Source organism: Eubalaena glacialis, chromosome 17 (assembly GCF_028564815.1).
Source record: "Eubalaena glacialis isolate mEubGla1 chromosome 17, mEubGla1.1.hap2.+ XY, whole genome shotgun sequence".
NCBI classification, from domain to species: Eukaryota; Metazoa; Chordata; class Mammalia; order Artiodactyla; family Balaenidae; genus Eubalaena; species Eubalaena glacialis.
In genome coordinates this window covers 8,197,360-8,214,629 of record NC_083732.1, presented here as the reverse complement: position 1 = coordinate 8,214,629, position 17,270 = coordinate 8,197,360, and the positions used below count along the sequence as shown (strand labels likewise).

Genomic DNA, 17,270 nt, shown 5'->3' with positions numbered 1-17,270 from the left:
AAGACGCGTGGTTTGATAAGTTCAATGACTACCAGTGAGCTAATGATACTAGTAACTACTCAATAAATATGCCTTACGCTATACCAAGTGCTTTAGGTGGAATACCTCATGCAGTCTTCCGCCATTAGTAACCCTGGCTGGTTGAGAGTATTATTGCTCCTATTTTTTTGATTCACTAGCTGATCCTTCTGACGCCACAACTCAAGTTCTCGGCCACCACGGAGTAAAACCTCCACAAGAACAACTGCTCTCCTCATCTCCGTGGGAGAGGAAGGGCATTAGGGTGAAAGGCATGGAACCCGATTGTCTTAGGGGTCAAGATATCCCAAGATGTATGCCCCCCCATGAGTACAGTAGGCACAAAAAGAGAAAGTGTGGACAGAAAAGCCTGGGCTGACAGGATATAGCAAGCGGGCATGACATAGGATTACAGGGCATTGCTGGTATTTTTAATGGACCTTTACCTATTAAGACAGCAGTGATACAAGCCTTGGGGTTGGTTCACGTGACAGTGGACCACAGTCACGCATGCAGATTCTGGAGACTGGTCACGCATGCAGATTTGAATCCAACCTGGATTCAAAATCCTCCAGCACTTGCTAGAGTTGTGTGGCCCTGGGCAATTTTACCTCTCAGCCCAAGTCTCCGAATCTGTAAAATGGGGATAAAAATTCTACCTATTTCCTAGAGTTGTTCTGATGAGTACATGAAATTATCATTAAAACACTTAGCATAATGCCTACCTGGCTGGAAATGCTCAATAACTGCTAGCTAGTTGTTATGGTTGTTACTGTTATCTTTAATGTTACTGTGTTATTTCTGCACTGTTTTAGTTGAACACATACCTTACAGAGAAAATAAACAATTTCCTAATGTAATCAAGATTTTTACATTCTCAAGATGAGTCTGCATGATTTTTCTGACAAGATCAATACACCTGCAATTGGCCAAAGCAAAATTTCAAGCGCAAACAAGGTCAAGTATACAAGAACATAAAACACTGTGATAAAGATGTTAAAAAAAAAAAAAAGTTCACCTTGAAGATATAGGCTTAACAGTTACATTATTAGTCCCACCCATAAATAAAGTAATTTCTAGACCCATTCACTTTAAAATACATCACCAAGTAAGGCATATGTTTGATTGCACACCTGTGCTCAAATTGATTTTATTATTCACCTAGTGCCGTGACAGACCCTGCCTTGGAAACCAAAAGCAGGCTTATAATTCTACAAGGGGCTTCTTGCTATTTGCTGGCTTAGTACCACGGTAAAGATGATTTTTTTTTTTTTAATGTGTGTTAAAATAATACGTACATTTGCTAATTATGTTTTAAATATCAACAGAACCGACTCTAAAAGTGTTCATGGTTTCTTTCAGAAGGACAACAAGAGAACCAAGTGGACTCTTTAATCATTTAAAGCAGTCTCTAACTTGCCGCAGAACTAGGGGCAAATTAATTACTGAGGTACCATGTACCCTTTTATTAGATAAACCACAAATATGGTGTAGAAATCTCTGACCTGCAAGTGGAGGATACCAAGGACAGTCCACGACATGTCAAAACTACACTCGTGTCTACCTCCCTGCCTTTCCCTGCACAGAGGCTTGGTATGGCAGGCCAGGCCCCGTGCGCCCCCTGCTCTGTGACAGTGGCTCTCTGCCCACCCCCATGATGAGGAGATACAGGCAGTGGGGAGGGATAAACATCCTCTTTATCCTGCCACTAGAACCCACAACATAGGAACCTGCATGCAGCATTCAGTATAGTGTCTACACCCCTAAGAAGGCAACGATTTCTTAAACCATGGAATACGCTGTTGATGGGACCGAACAAAAGAATGTATTTTTAAAGGCTATTGAAAAATTTTAAACTAACCAGTTGAAGAAATAGTGTTAGAAATAAAAAACTGCCACAGAGCAGCTGACACAAGTCCACCTGAACTCAGCACACCCAGCTTTTCTACTATGTCACCACATGGGAACATTACTACCCCTAAATTTTAAACATATCCAAATAATCCCTCAAAACCACCAGAAGTGAGAGTAAAACTTTCAGATGTAGCATGCCCCTATAGCTAATGTAAGCTCCTGAAAAATCTGAAAGCCACACAATCGTGCCCACCCTGAGGAAGTCAGGGAGGGCCCTGGTGGACTTGATCAAGTCACAATGGCACCAAAAAGGCCTATGAGGACCAATGTCAAACAGAGCACCTTTGAAATAGAGACCCAACCAAAGACAGCGAGTCCCACGAAGGATCTCCCTGCACACGACGATCAATGTCTGACCTGTAATAAAAATAAACGGGTAGGGCTTCCCTGGTGGCGCAGTGATTAAGAATCTGCCTGCCAATGCAGGGGACACGGGTTCGGGCCCTGGTCCGGGAAGATCCCACAGGCTGCGGAGCAACTAAGCCCACGCGCCACAACTACTGAGCCTGTGCTCTAGAGCCCACGAGCCACAACTACTGAGCGCGCGTGCCGCAACTACTGAAGCCCGTGCGCCTAGAGCCCGTGCTCTACAACGAGAAGCCACCGCAATGAGAAGCCCGCGCACCGCAACGAAGAGTAGCCCCCACTCGCCGCAGCTAGAGAAAGCCCGCGTGCAGCAACGAAGACCCAACGCAGCCAAAAATAGATAAAATAAATAAATTTTTTTTAAAGATTTAAAAATAAACGGGTAACATCGTTACTATACAAACTGGCAAAACAAAAATACAAAAAACAAAACAAACAAAAAAACTGTTTCAAGATAAATGTTCAGCAGATGATGGCTTTTTCTCACGATGGTCTGTGGATGCCACTGTGGGCAGTGCCGATAATGCCAATGGCTCGGCTGATGCCAGGAGGAGCAGACAGCCCTGCCAGGGGTGGCTGTGCCTCTTGAGCGCAGGCTTGCTGCAAAGTTGTATGGCGGGACTGGGATCCTCTAGGACGGGATGTCAGCACCCCTCCCCTAGTCACCCTGGCCTCGTTTTCTTACAGCTTCGCTTCTCCCTCTCCCCCGCAGTTTGCCTACCTGGGGCGCCTGGCTCATGAGGTTGGCTGGAAGTACCAGGCAGTAACGGCTACACTGGTGGAGAAGAGAAAGGCGAAGGCCAGGATCCACTACCGGAAAAAGAAGCAGCTCATGAGGCTACGGAAGCAGGCCGAAAAGAACACAGAGAAGAAAACTGACAAATTCACAGAGGTCCTCAAGACCCATGGATTCTTAGTCTGAGCCCAATAAAATTGACTGTTTATTCTTTAAAAAAAAAAAAAAAAAAAGATAAATATTCAGGGTTTTCATACTTTTTCTCAAATTATATTAAAGTCAGCAACTTGGAAGCTCTTCTGGATTTATCAATTAGCATCTCTCATTTGCGACCAATCACGCTCTATCATCTACTTTTTATAATAATTGAACAATGTTACTTTTAAGATATATTAAGCTAGTTTATACATACTTCCCCCCCAAAAACAGGTAAGTGTTCTGACCAAGGACGGTATGTCCCTCCACAATTATCTATGTATTCATTTCTACCACACCCATGTCTGGCCACAACCGGCTCCTAAAATGCGACCAGTTTCCTCCATGGGGAGCACAGTGGGACCCACCAGCTATCTTCTGGGAGTCCAAGGACCTTGTCCCAATACATAACTAGCAACAGAAAGCGGCCTCCAGAATGTGGAGGTACACAAGAACAAAATGTGGCAAAGTCTGCTTACTGGAGGGTCCTCTTCTTTGTACGAGCAAGCAAACTCCTATTAAGCAAGGAAGAAACAAAGTGCCACATATCAAGGTAGATAACAAAGTTTCCCTCTTCTCTCCCCTTCCATTGACACCACCAGCAATCCTTGGTGGGCTCACCATCCACCGACATCTTTGGGGGGAAGCTAGCAGACTATTTTGGAAAGTTTTAGAATGCCGCTAGCAATGGAAAGAAGGCTGAAGCAACAGTTTCACGGTCCATTGTCGGCCACCTCAGTCACATGCTTCAGGAACTCATGAACTGCCTCCTCAGACCTGGTCCTCATCAGGTGCTCCCTGCCTCAGTGAACAGCATCACCAGCCAGCCGGCCATGCAGGGAATACACTAGAACCTACATTCCCTGACACCTTCCTCTCCCTGAGAACAAATCTATCTTCAAGTACAATTCATCAAGCCTCCTAAATATTTCTCCAACCGGTCCACTTCTCCATCTCCACGGCCACCAGTCTAGCCCAAACCATTGGTCCTTCCCCACCCCATGGACCACAGCAATAGCAGGCAGGACGCGGTTCCCGGCCTATTCTCTCTCCTCTGCCCCACCCACCAATTCAGTCTTCAAAACACAAGCCTGTTCATGTCAAGCCCTGCTTAACACTCACCAGTGGCTCTGCTGCTTTTTTTTTAAATCCCAAATTCCATATCCTGTAAGGCCCGCCCAAGCTGGCCTATGCCCGCCTCTTGCGTGTCATGTAGCTGCTCTCCGTGGACCTCAGACACGCTGCCTCCCTCCAGGTGGGCTAGCACTGCCCCCTTCTCCTACCATCACTTGGATGGCAGTGCTGAAGCCACTCTTAACAAGTGACTCTCCCTCCTCCCAGACCACCGCACAGCACCTATGACGTCGCGGTAGCTCTATTTTTCGCGTGGGTCTTTTATGTCTTCTCCTGGCACCACTGTATTCCTAACTCAGGCAGAGCGCAGCGCCTTTTAGGTAGCAGGTACCCAATAGATACTTGAGCCGATGAACAAGAAAACAGGTGAAACAGGAAAACTGATCACAGCCCAGTCACTAGCCACTAGAGCCAAGCCTGGCACCTACAGCAGTGGTATAAGGTCAAAAGGACCACTGAAGAAAGTGTCTTTGATGCGACATGGCCACAAACAAAAACAAGCTCAGGGACCAATCAGCCTCTTACTACCAAGTAATGCTTCTTCATTACTATTCTACATTATTTTTATTTTTAAAAAGATAGTTTTTACTTTTCAAAATAAAGACAAAACAAAAACCTCCAAAAATATTTCACTGAGAAAACAATCACGTTTGCAGTCACCTAACATTAGTTAAAGGTACTGGAACCTAGTTATGGTAATGAATACGTGCTTCTATAATGAAAACAATAATCAAATCTCGGAATAATTTTCTCTGCATTTCTCTAGATGGATAATCATACCTCCCCGCTCCCCACGCCCAAAAAAAACCCTCCAAACCACCACACAGAGGCAAATACAATACTGTTGGCTTAAGAACACCCTTAAGAGCTATGTTAGCATAGGCTATAGGATGCTTAAGCCAAAAGGTACTTTTGAGTCAGAATATACGAGGGAGAGCTAGTCTCTTCCAGAAGCAGCTCAGTCATCCAACAAAGACCAACCCGGCACTCCCCTGCATGAGCACCCAGCTAGGCACCAGGAAGACAACCATGACCAAGACAGCTCTGCAATAACTGGGTGGCCAGCCAGAGACAGCTCCTTTAATTAATCTCTCTGGGCTTTAGTTTCTTAATCTGTAAAATGAGAAAGTTCAACTAGCTCTCCAAGGTCCTCATGCTCTAAATATCCAAAGATTTACTAATGACTGTAAGATGAATTTCTACTTGACAATATCATTATGATTTCCTGATTCTATTTATTATTTTTATCACACAGGTGTGGTTTCATTTAAGAATTTTAATATATTGATAAAAGTAAAATATAAAAGAACGGTACTAATGTTTTTAATTACCATCCCAGCTCTTAACTACCACCATAATCAGCTATGGGCTTTTACCATAACTGCAACTAAGTAATACCCAAATTAAAACAAATCATTACATCTTCATATTTTTTGTAGAAAAATAGAAAAGTGATAGAAATAGAAAAGTGATCATTTACTCCCAATTTCTTTCATATTTTAACATCATCCATCATCTTTGAATGTCAAAGTTTTCTTTAAAAAAAAAAAAAAAACTAGGACAGAATATAAAGATCTCCAGAGAAAAAGGAAAATTTTATCTCCCAAACCGATAAAGCTATAATGGCTTTAGAAACCTGATAAGATATAACAATACAAAATTCTGAATTTCTAAAAGGGCATAAAAAGATATACAAAAGTGTCTGTGTGAATGAACAAGACAATTAAAGAGTCACACAGGGCCATCATGTTCCCGACATCATCTCACCATCATCACCCCAGATGTTCCTTCCCCATCTACCTTAGTGAATTTAGCTACATGACCTACATCTATCTAAGGGCTGGTTTGTTTACATCTAGAAAGCATCTGAATACTGGAAGCAAATCACTTGATTACAAAGCTGAAATTTTAAGGGTCATTTTTTTGCAGCCACACACTTTGCTCAGCCCTGACTAAGCATTTTTATTCTTGCAATGCCTTATTTATAGTAGATGTCTGTAAGACGGCCATGGTGACTACTATCAAACCTGAAAGGCCACGCACGGATAATAAAAGATGGGCAACAACTACCACCTCCAAAGCTGATCTTAGAAGTTAAAATATAAGCACTTGGTTACCTACGGAACGCGCTCTCCTAGTAGATGGTAAACTCTGTGAGGGAAAGCACCGCCTCTTATTTGTCGTTTTACACACCGAAAGCTTGCCAGTGACTGCTGAATCAAAAGTAACCAAATGGATGGTGACACTTTCTTAAGCACAGGGAATAAAATGCTCTTCGGCTAGGTTTGAAATAACTACTCTAAACTTGGCACTGAAATTGCTCTTACGGGTTACATGGCATGTACGTAGAAGCACTCTGACTGTATTTTCTCATAGATGAAAATATTCTTTTACTTTTGACCTTAATGATTAAAAACTATACAATAGGTAATACATCATTGACTGCATCTGTATGAAGAAAAAGTTGTAACATTTCTTTGATACAGTTTTATAAAGGTACTCCCCATGGTATTCATTTTAACTCAATAAAAGTAAGATGCTCATGAAAAAAAGTTTTGGAAATAGTCCTGTAAGTCGAACTGATTAACAACTAAACCAAGTACAGGAGAATCTATGAAAGTACTGCTTCAAAATTAAGTTACTAGACCTGCTATTTTAAACTCAACTTAGGTATTCTCAACTTGGGGAAAAAAAAAGTGCTATTTTTTTTCCTCAAAAGAGGAAAATAATGTTTGAGTTTTTAACCATCACCGTCACCTATAAATGACCTATATTTCTCTATCCTGACTTTCAAAATTAAGACATAGAAAAGGAAGCCATTTTTTTAATTGACTTAAAAATAATTTCATTGATTAAACCAATATAATTAGAGTTTGGAATTCACATACCAGTCCCTTTATTATAATTATTCATTTCTTATCAAGAAACTCATCTGAATCCTGAAAAACCTAGAACAAAATTCATCAGGCTTCAAATTACTGGCTTGCACAGAGAGAGGAAAAAAAATAGAAAATATCAACAGACTATAAATAATAAAATCCATAGTGCTAGAAAACAATTCTTGAGTGTTATGGTGATGAAATTCACCTGTTACAAGCCTCACAAAAATCCATCACGTCCCTTTATCTGGTTACCAAAAGGGTGGGGGGGGGAATGTCATAATTTCACTATTTGGCAAAACAAGAAAACTTAGTTTCTAAAATTTGCTGCAAGTCGCTTTCCACTTCCAAATTCTGTTTACCTTGTAACTTTTTTCCACAGAACAGATTTTTCAGGGAAAACAAACTTTTCGTGAGCAAATCTGGAAGACATAAAATGTCTCCCACTTACTATCACCTAGAAAGGCAAACCCAGTCCTGCTCCGTGCCCCAAGCATCTAGCTTTCAGCCTCTTTATTATCATTGTCAATGAATGGGCCCCAGTCAAATGAAAGCTGCCATTTTAGGGTAAAGACTGGAGGGCTTCTGTTGTGCAACAGCAAGACAAAAACACTCCGCGACAGATGTACTCTGGGGGCTGGGAGGCGGATTCAACTTCGCAGAATCCCTGCTCAAGTTATTTCTGAAATAAGAAATTACCTACTACTTACACATTGCTACAATCTAAACGGAATTATAACTGGGATAAATCAGGTTCCCATGCTGCTAAGATCATAGTCACTACGATTTTTTTTTTTTTTTTTTTTTTTGCCATCGTTAGACTAGATCTGTGAGGAAATAAGGATAAGTTTTGTGGGGTTTTTTGTTTTTTTTCTATTTGATTATTACCTTTAGAGAGTACTCCCCCCTCCCCTTATCGAGAGAGAATTGGGGGAAAACACACTCAACCTCTTTGAAAGGTACTGCCCACTGCAAAGACGGCTTAAATGAGAATTTTCAGAAAATAAAAATCAGGGCCTTCACATAATCCTTTAGAAACAAGTTAAAATATTTAATACAGCCCAGAAATCAAGCCCAGAGGATGGACATATTTCAAGGTAAGTTATTTAAATCAATGGCCAGATAATATACAATGGGAAACTAAAAAGTATACTTAGCAAGTGGAGAGCTACATAGTGTATCTAATTCTAGCAATTCAAAAGGAAACTCTCCATGTGGGTTGCTACTTTTCTTTTGTCCATTGTCTGTTCGGAAGAGAGGGAGAAAAACTAGTTTAAAATCGAGGCGTGAACAGTGCCTAAAAGTGACCTCCAGGAAAACCGGCCGCCGGGTAGCAGGAGCACTCCCCGCGCGTCCGCTCGACGGGGGCGCTCACAAAGCCGGCGGGCGGGCGGGCGGCCGCGAGTTCGGGGTGCGCTCCCACGGCGCGGGGCTCCTCGAGGCACAGCCATCCGGAGAAAGGCGGCTCGGTAATGATGGCTGCTCGGGGCCGGCGGCTCCTTCCCCGGAGCCTCCCGCCCCCCCCGCCCCCCCGCGCCCGGGATCCGCCGCCCTCCCCCCGCCCCACGGCCGCGCTCGCCCCGCGCCGACGCGGCCGCCCCGCACCGCAGCCCACAGGGTGCCCGCGCCCCCGCACCCCCGGTGCCAACCAAACAAACAACGCGTCCCCCACCGCCCTCCTTCCTCTGCCCGCTGACCGCCTGGCCTCCAGCCACCTCGGCCGTTCACGCCCCGAACGGCGGATCTCGGCGGGGGCAGAGCGCACCCGGGCCACCTCGGGGGCCACCTGGTGACACCCCCCCGGCGTTGACCCCCGGAGGGCTCGGGGATGGGGGAGCTGAGTTGCCTCCGGGGGCTTAAAGTCGCTATTATGCAGCCGCCGCCGCCGTTGGCCCGGCCAGCTCGGCAAGGTGGGGTCCCCTCCGCGCCGCGCCTCCCCGCGCTCGCCCCGGCCCCGCTCCCTTTCTTCTCCTCCTCGCGCACTTGGGAGCCGCCGGGGAGCCCCGGGAGCCCCCGGCTCCGGGCTCGCAACTCCGCGCCCGCGGCCGGCACGGGCCGGGCTCGGGACGCCCCCCGCGCCGCGTGTTCGCGCCGCCCCCGCCCCACGCGGCGCCCCGCGCACTTTCCTCGCCGCCGACCCACCTCGCCCGGTGGCCGTCCCCGCGCGGGCCGGCGCCGCCGCGCCAGGAGGGACGCACTTTGTTCGCGCCGGTGCGGCCGCCGCTCCCGGCGAGCGCGGCGTGGTCGGTCCGGGGCGGGGGGCGGGGGCTGGAGGCGGGGGTCGCCGCCGTCCCCGAGCCGCCGCCTCCGCTGCTCAGCCGCCCCGCGCCCGCGCGCCCATCGCCCACTCGCACTGGAGTTGCAGCCCAACTTTTCCTCCTTCCTTTTTCTTTCGAATGGAGCCGGCAACTCGTGCTCGGCGCCGGCGGGAGGAAACGCGCTCGCGCTCCCCCGCGCGCAGACACGCTCCCTCCTGTCCCCCGTCCCCCCCCCACGCCGGCAGCACAACAAAAAGCCATTTACATGCGAGGAAGTGACCCTCGGCCGGACCGCGCGCCGCCGCCGCCGCCGGCCCCGCGGACGCAGGCAAAAGTTGGGTCGCCGGGCGGCGCTCCGGACGCGGGTTCGGGCCCCGCGGGCGGCGACGCCGGCGACACGGCCCGGGCGGCGCTGCGCTCCAGCGCCGGCCCCGGCCCCCGCCTGCCCTCGCCCCTCGCCCCGCACACGCCCAACTCCTCGCTCCCAACTCCTCGCGCGGCCCCGGCCCCGGCCCGGAGCGATTTCCTGCCGCCGCCGCCCCTCCCGGGGGCGCCCGGCGAACTCTCGCGCTTACCGGGTCGGGCGGGCGGGCGGGCTCCTCCGCTGCCCTGTGCCGAGGGGGAAACAAAACGGAGAGCGGGCTCCGGAGTTGGCTCGGCGGCCGCGGCCAGGGGGCTGAGTCCTCGGGCGCGGAGTTGGCCGGGGGCGAACGCGGCTCTGACGAGTTTCAGGGTCTCCGGGTCCCCGGGCCGCCTCCTCAGCGGCGCTCCTTTGTGTAATTGCACTCGATTCAAGTTTAATCCGATAGTTCCCGAGCACGAGCGCGTCCGCACTACCACGGCTCAACCCCCGCGCCGCCGCCGCCGCCGCCGCCGCCGCCGCCGCCGCCGTCGCCGCCGCCGCCGCCGCCGCCGCCGCCGCGGCCCCAGCACGCCAGCGCCTGCGCGCGCCCGGCACGCCTGCGCGCGCCCGAGGCCGCGGGGCCGCGCGCGCCCGCCGCCGGCTCCCTCCTCGCCGCGCCCGCGCCCGCGCGCCGCCACCTGACGTCAGGCGCGCCTGGCATAATTTATGCAAGAATTCGGCCGGGGTGTGGAGGCCGAGGGAGAGGCCGAGAGAAAGGGGGCGGCGCGGGGCTGCGGGGCCGCGGGCCGCGAGGGCGGGCGGGGCGCCACTTCCCGTCCCCGGGCGGGCGCCGGTGCTGCGGGCGGCTCTCCCCGCAGGCCGGTGCGCGGCCACCGCGCCGCCTTCCCGGCCCGGCTCGCTGGAGCGCTCGGCTGCCGCGCGGCAGCGCCCGGGACGCGGGCTGGAGACGGTGCCACGTTTCCCCGAGCGGCACCTTCCCGGGGTCCGGGTGCGCCGCCCGCGGGCAGGAAGCGACGGCCCGGCCGGCGGCGGTCCTCCCGGCCGCGGCGAGGGGCTTCCGAGGCTGCGCGGACGGACGGCCCCGGCTCGAGGGGTTGGGACGTCCTTTCTGCAATTGTCCGTCAACTTGGAACGATTTTCCCACCTGAAATTATTTAGAATGGGCACGTTCCATTTCAGATAGATTTCTCCTGCCTCTCCACGTTGCTTGTCTTAGCCTCCTCGTTGACAGGACCGCCGGACCCACCACTAAATCAAAAAGTTTAACTAGATGGCGTTGATTTTGTTGAATTTGTTGCCATGCCAAAAAAGGGAGAGGGAGCGCGATGGTTATGAAACAAAGAAATAGGTTGTGTGCCCATTTTTAAACATGTCAGGACTAGAGTGTTTTAATCATTCTTTGGCCAAAATGGCACTTTTGTATGATCTCCTAGCCTCAATTACCCAAGCCTCTTATTCTATTTCCCTTCCCGGTACAAAATTAATATGAAACCTAGAGAAATTTTTCTTTTACCAATTTTCCCTTTAGGAACTAGATCTAGCAAACATTTATCAAGCACCTTTTATGTGCAGATACCAAGCAGTTATAATTCTTTTAAACCGTCAACTGTTTACACTTTAAGGTGATTTTATTAGGTAAAAGATTACGTTTATTTTTAAATCAAGGAAGGAACGTAGATCAACCAAACATAGACCTATAATAGATACAGAGGAAAGCGAATTGCTCTTATTGGACTCCAAAATAAACTCAGAAAATTGCAAAACTATGCAAAATATAATTTCTCCTCATTCAGCGCCTGTAGTGCTAAGACTATCACGATACTTCTACTTGAACCAAAGATTAATCAAAACGATTTTATTATATTACTACTACAACTCTTCAATAGCTAAGTTTGATTAGCCTAGACTTAATCACTAAAACATTTATTTCCTAACATGAGCAATGATATTCTAAATATTTGTTACATTTTACTGTCATTGATTGAAATGCCGTGGTTTGGGCTTTCTTTCATCATACATTTGAATGGTCTTTTGAAAGAGGTAAATGTTTCATTCAAGGGATTTACAAATAAACAGCAGAAAGAAGGTTGACACTACAGAAAATTCTGACGTTAAAAAAACAGGAAACACTAAAATCAACTTCTACCTTTTTTATAGTCCATTTCATAAACCAAGAATCAGAATTCCGAGGTTAGGTTTACATTTCCATTAAGTTTATGTCTCTCAGTGAAAGCATGTTGGGGGTGCTTTGGGGTGTGCTGGGTGGATGGGGGTTAAAGACAGGACACACGTCTACAAAGAAATCACTAGCAACAGATCATATTAGAGCCCATAAAAGTGGCATAAAAGGGATTATCTCTATCCTTTACAATATACCCCGCTCATTGTCAGATGTGCATACATTTCAAGTCAATTTACGAGCTTAAAAAAAAAAATGACATCTACATAAAGTGAAAATATATTAGTTAACCTTTAATTAACAAATAGTATTGACTCTGAGGAGGTCCCCCTGTGCCCTTGTATGTTTAACTAGAAAGTGAGAACACCTCCCTTTGAAACATATGAGAAATGGTAAAATAGTACAGCCAAAGCTCAAGGTGGAAACCAACAGCCCTGCAGCCCCTCCCTGGTTTAATCTCCCTCCTCATCCCACCACTGGGTCCGACAGGATGGAGGAGTCTCTAAGCTTTCAGAAGTGGTAACGGTGCAGAGCTAGAGGGGCCTTGGAAAGCGGAAGGCCTCAGGGGCAAACTCCTAGGCGGCTCTGGCCTGCTTGAGTCGTAACTCCCCTCCCCGTCCCCCTCCCCCCTCCCTACCCTTTAGCCTCCAATGTTTTCTCTCCATTTGCTTCACTATTGAAGTTTTCCCATTGAGAATAATTTGAATTCACAAGCTTTCCCTTTGAGTATGCAAATTCCTTAGGGAGAGATAAGGGACTCCTGGTCATTCACAGATGAGTGTAAATTAGTTCAATGGGTTGTTTTCCTCCCAACACATAGCTGGGACTAACAAATTTAGAGATTTATTCATTCATTCAACACTGAGTGTCTAAGAAGTTCCAGGCCTTGTTCTAGGTGCTGGAGATACAGTAATAAACAAAACAGAACAATGTTTCTGCCCTCTTGGAGTGTACAGCCTAATCGGTTGGTAGTTTTGATTTAGTGCTGAGAGAAAATGGTAACTTTGGAGTCTGAGCCCTTGGGGAATAGGACAGGCTTGAGTTCAATGTAGCCAGAGGGCAGTGGAAAGGTACAAGGGGCCTGGAGGTGGTGGGCCTAGAAGTGGGTCCCCCCAGAAAGCTGTTGAGGAAAATTCCAGAGACAACTTGGCCTGTTACAAAAAAGGTTTTCTAGACCCCATGAAATGAATGAAAACAGTCTCTTCCAAGAACTCAGACTAACGCTAACTGACCTATAATTTGGCTGCATTACTGCTTAGACAAATAAATACTTGTCTCTGTTTGGAAACATAATGTATCAACCTCTAATACCCAAACTTTAGAACACCCTCAGTTTCAAACTATCTGCTTTTCCCTATCTGTTCTTCCAAATCATTAAAATCAGCTACACTAATCAATTACACTAATTCCAGTGTTGAGGACTTACTTGATGCATTTTTGGAACTCATCTTTTGAAACTGTTCAGAACCAATTTGCAAGTCACAGAAAATAACTCTCTTTAGTGCCCAATTTCTTTTTTTCCACTAAAAACTATATTATTCTAATTTATCATTTACCAAATTTGTGTCCAAATGATTTTGGCAAGCTCCAGACAGTATATTTTGCCTTTAAATGATGAAGATGGACTGTCATTGAAAATATATAGAATTTAAATAGTATACATGATAGCTATTCACAAAGTTTTAAAAATTTGACTTGTAATAAATTCTGAGTAAAGTATTTTTAATCCATAAAATTAAGAAAAAGAAAGAAAAGATAGAGAAAATTAAAACTATAGCTATTCAGAGGGCTATAAATGCTGAAGAAAGCACCAAAAAGAGAAGTCTGAAAAGCATTTCCTGCATCACTGGAAGGACAGCATAACCTTCCTGGGTGATATTTTCATGGGGGAAAGAATCCGGCTGGATATGGAAGTTCAGCCTCCATATTCCACTGGTAATGGAACTGGTTGCTACTGCCTTTGCAGGCAACTGTCCAGACTGGAAAGGTGAAGATATCAGGTGAAAAGAAAGCCACTAGGGCTACAATCAGGCCACTGCTGGCTCCCAAAGACAGCATGGTTAGCTAAGTTTTAGCAAACATTGATTGAATGCCTACTATGTGGCTGACTGTCTCTTAGCATTGGAGGACACAGTTAGCTCCCTGTTCACATGGAGCTCGTGGTCGGTGGCAGCATAAAGAAGGGAGTGATTCTTGCTGCCGGGACAGCAGAGCAGCCTTCCTAGAAGAAGGGAGGCTTGAGGATTTCCTCAGAACAAAGAGAGCAGGCCAGATGACCATGAGGTCCAGTTGTTTCAAAGCCTAGTGAGCACGGGTCACTGCAAGTGGTTCCATACTGAGTGGAACATGGAGGGCGGTTCCTGCTCAGTCTTCTCTGACTGACCCCCCAGGGTGGGTTGGCTGTCCTCTTGTTCACCCACCTCCATCAATACTGGTTTACATTAAATTATAATTCATTCCTGGGACTTCCCTGCCAGTAGTTACGACTCCTTGCTTCAAATGCAGGGGGCATGGGTTTGATCCCTGGTTGGGGAACTAGGATCCCACATGCTGCGCAGCACGGCCTAAATAAATAAATCATTCATTCATTCATTCATTCATTCCTGTCTTATCTTCTCACTGGGTTGTGAGCTACTTGGGGGCAATGGCTGTACCTTGTCCTTTGGCATCCCCAGGTGGCCCAGAGCCCTCGCACAAATGGCAGGGTGGGGAGGTAGTCGATTAGACTGGAGAAGTAGATAGGGCCAAGGAGAGGTCTTGACTGCACCCCAAACGTGCTGGGGGCTCATTGAAGAGTTCAGCAAGAGAGTCACAAGTCAGATCCTTACTTTGAAAGATCTCTGTGATGGGGCAGACTGTGGGAAACGAGAAGCAGGGAGAAAAGAGAGGAGACCCTCATGCGGCAAGAGAAGGGGAGAAATAAAAGAAATTACCCACATCTTGTATTCTTATTATTGTTCGGACTCAAGACGTTCCAGACAAAGCAGCACTGCACGACCACTTCGCCCTGTGGTGGAGGAAGGGGGCGCTCTGTCTGGAAGGAGCAGTGTTGGGGGCCATGGGGGCAGTGGTTCCAACACGACCCTGCCGCCCACCTGGAAGGAAGCATTTGCTTCTTCTCCCCTCAGCTACCGGCTCCAACTTCCGTGACTTATCACCAGACTTATCCTAAGTCATGTCGAGCAACACCTAAACTCTCTCATCTCTATTTCTAGACTAATAAATGGAAATTCATGGTGCTAACTTAGACAATTTTAAGATACTTTTACAAAACATTAAAAGTGGGAAAATACAGTGTCTTATTCATTCAATAGTTATTGAGCACTTGCTGTGCATCACACACTGTGCTGGGTGCTATGAAAATAAAAATAAAGCCACCCTTGCCCTGGAGGAGCTCTCTGAATCTATTAGGGGTGACAGACATTTAAGCCTGTCACTACAATTAAAATGTGTACAATCGTGGTACTATTGGGTACCTGATTGCTCAGAAGAGACGCCTCATTTTGCTTCTGCCCAGAGAGGCAGGGGAGGCTTCACAGAGGATATGACATTTAATCTGAGTCTTCAAGGACTCTGCAGATGGCAGGGGTGGGGAGGTACACCAGGCAGGAAAACTGTCTGAGACATCCATGGGGCAGATGGCTAGTGTCGGCACTGCAAGTAATTTGGCTCAGAGCACAGCATACACAGGGAAAGGGCGGAAAATGAGAATGGAAATAAAAGGAGGGCCAGGTCAGAAAGGGTTTAGTAGCATATTAAGAAATCTTTACCTTATTCCATAGGTGATTGTCAGCAGGAAAATGATCAGGACAAATATGGATGTCCCGGCCAAACCTCAGAGCAGGGAGGCAATGAGTAGACGTTGGTGATAGTCAAAGTACAACATGATGAGGCCCTTGACCAGGGCAGCATTCAAGGTGATGGAGATAAAGGAATAAATGTGAGAGACATTTAGGTGACATACTTGATAAGATTTGGTGAATGACTGATTGTCGATAAGTGGATGAAAGGGAAGAGATGAAGATTCACTTCTAAGTTCCCTCCTTGAGTGACTGGTAAGTAGATGCATCATTATCCAAGATAAGGAATAAGCGGAACGAAGTTTGTGGAAGAACAACACAGTGCTTTGGTGTGCGAATTCGAGGTGCTCTGTGGAATATTTTAATGGGGATGTCCATTAAGTAAGAGATGGGAACTTAGAAGATTGATCTGGTTTAGAAATGTAGGTGTAAGAATTATGAGGTATGAATGGTACTTAAATCCATTGGAATGGATGTTTGGAAAAATATGCAACATTGGAGGAAAGCAGGATGACAACAGGAATCTTTAAAATACCAGGTTTTCTCAGTTGTTTATCATTGTATATCAAACCACCCCAGACCTTAGTGGCTTAAAACAAAAAGGTATTACTTATGTGATGGGTTATCTGGAGTTGGGCTCAGCTGGAAAAACCTGGGGTAGTTGACATTCTCTCTCTCTCTCTCTCTCTCTCCCTCTCTTTCTCTTCACTTGGTCTTGCATCTTAGTCATCCAGAAAACAAGGAAGTTTCTGAGGAGTGTCCCAAGAAGGCAAACCCCAAGACACAAGCCTTATCGAGCCTCTGCTGACTTCATGTTTGCTGATGTTCCACTGGCCGAAGCAAGTCACATGGTGCAGCCCAGGCTCAACGCCAGGGGAGCCCAGAGGAGTGATTCACTGGGACCATTACTTATCCATGTAAAACACATGTTACAAGATTGGCAGAAAAAAATATTTAAGGGAGACATCAAAAGAGAAGCCATTGGAGAAAACGTATGAAGATTTGTCTGAAATAAAGAGTAAGACATCAAGGAAGCAGAGTTTCTAGAAGGGAAGGGGCAATAGTGCCAAGTGTCACAGAGAGAACAGGTAGGGAAGGAATAGAAAGTGTTCATGGGACTTGGTCTTTGTTAACCTTTCCAGTTTCAAGCGTTGAGGGTAAAAACTGAATCGCAGAGGGGAGAGAAAGTGAATGGGCGTTGAGGAAGTGTAGGCAGAAGATGTAGATTCCAGACTCTTTTCTCAGAAGGTTGGTTATGAAATGAAGAAAGATGGGGTAGTATCTAGAGGAGAACTCACATTAAAGAGAGAGTAATCGTTTTTTTTTGTTTTTTGTTTTCTTTTAAAGATCAGGGTGATGTGCATTACTTTAGAGTAAGAGACAGGAGCTGGGATAGGACACTAAGGCCTGCGAGGAAGAACAGGCGT

At 47.0% G+C, this 17,270-nt stretch overlaps 1 protein-coding gene and 1 non-coding gene across 6 annotated transcripts in view; one reads left to right on the top strand and one right to left on the bottom strand.

Annotated features, from left to right (window-relative positions):
• CHD7 (chromodomain helicase DNA binding protein 7) overlaps positions 1-10,347 on the bottom strand; it is a 177,609-nt gene extending 167,262 nt beyond the window's left edge. For 4 of the 5 annotated variants that reach the window (XM_061172013.1, XM_061172015.1, XM_061172017.1 and 1 more), the window contains exon 1: positions 10,076-10,347. The gene's annotated coding sequence lies outside the window, so the exon portion shown is untranslated. Of the gene's footprint in view, positions 1-9,384; positions 9,434-10,075 lie in introns of those variants that run through there. The other variant, XM_061172014.1, reaches the window with a different exon arrangement.
• On the top strand, positions 2,763-2,849 carry LOC133077502 (small nucleolar RNA SNORD35). Its single transcript, XR_009697770.1, has one exon. It is a non-coding gene; the product is annotated as a small nucleolar RNA SNORD35 (small nucleolar RNA).
• Positions 10,348-17,270: the final 6,923 nt, after the last annotated feature.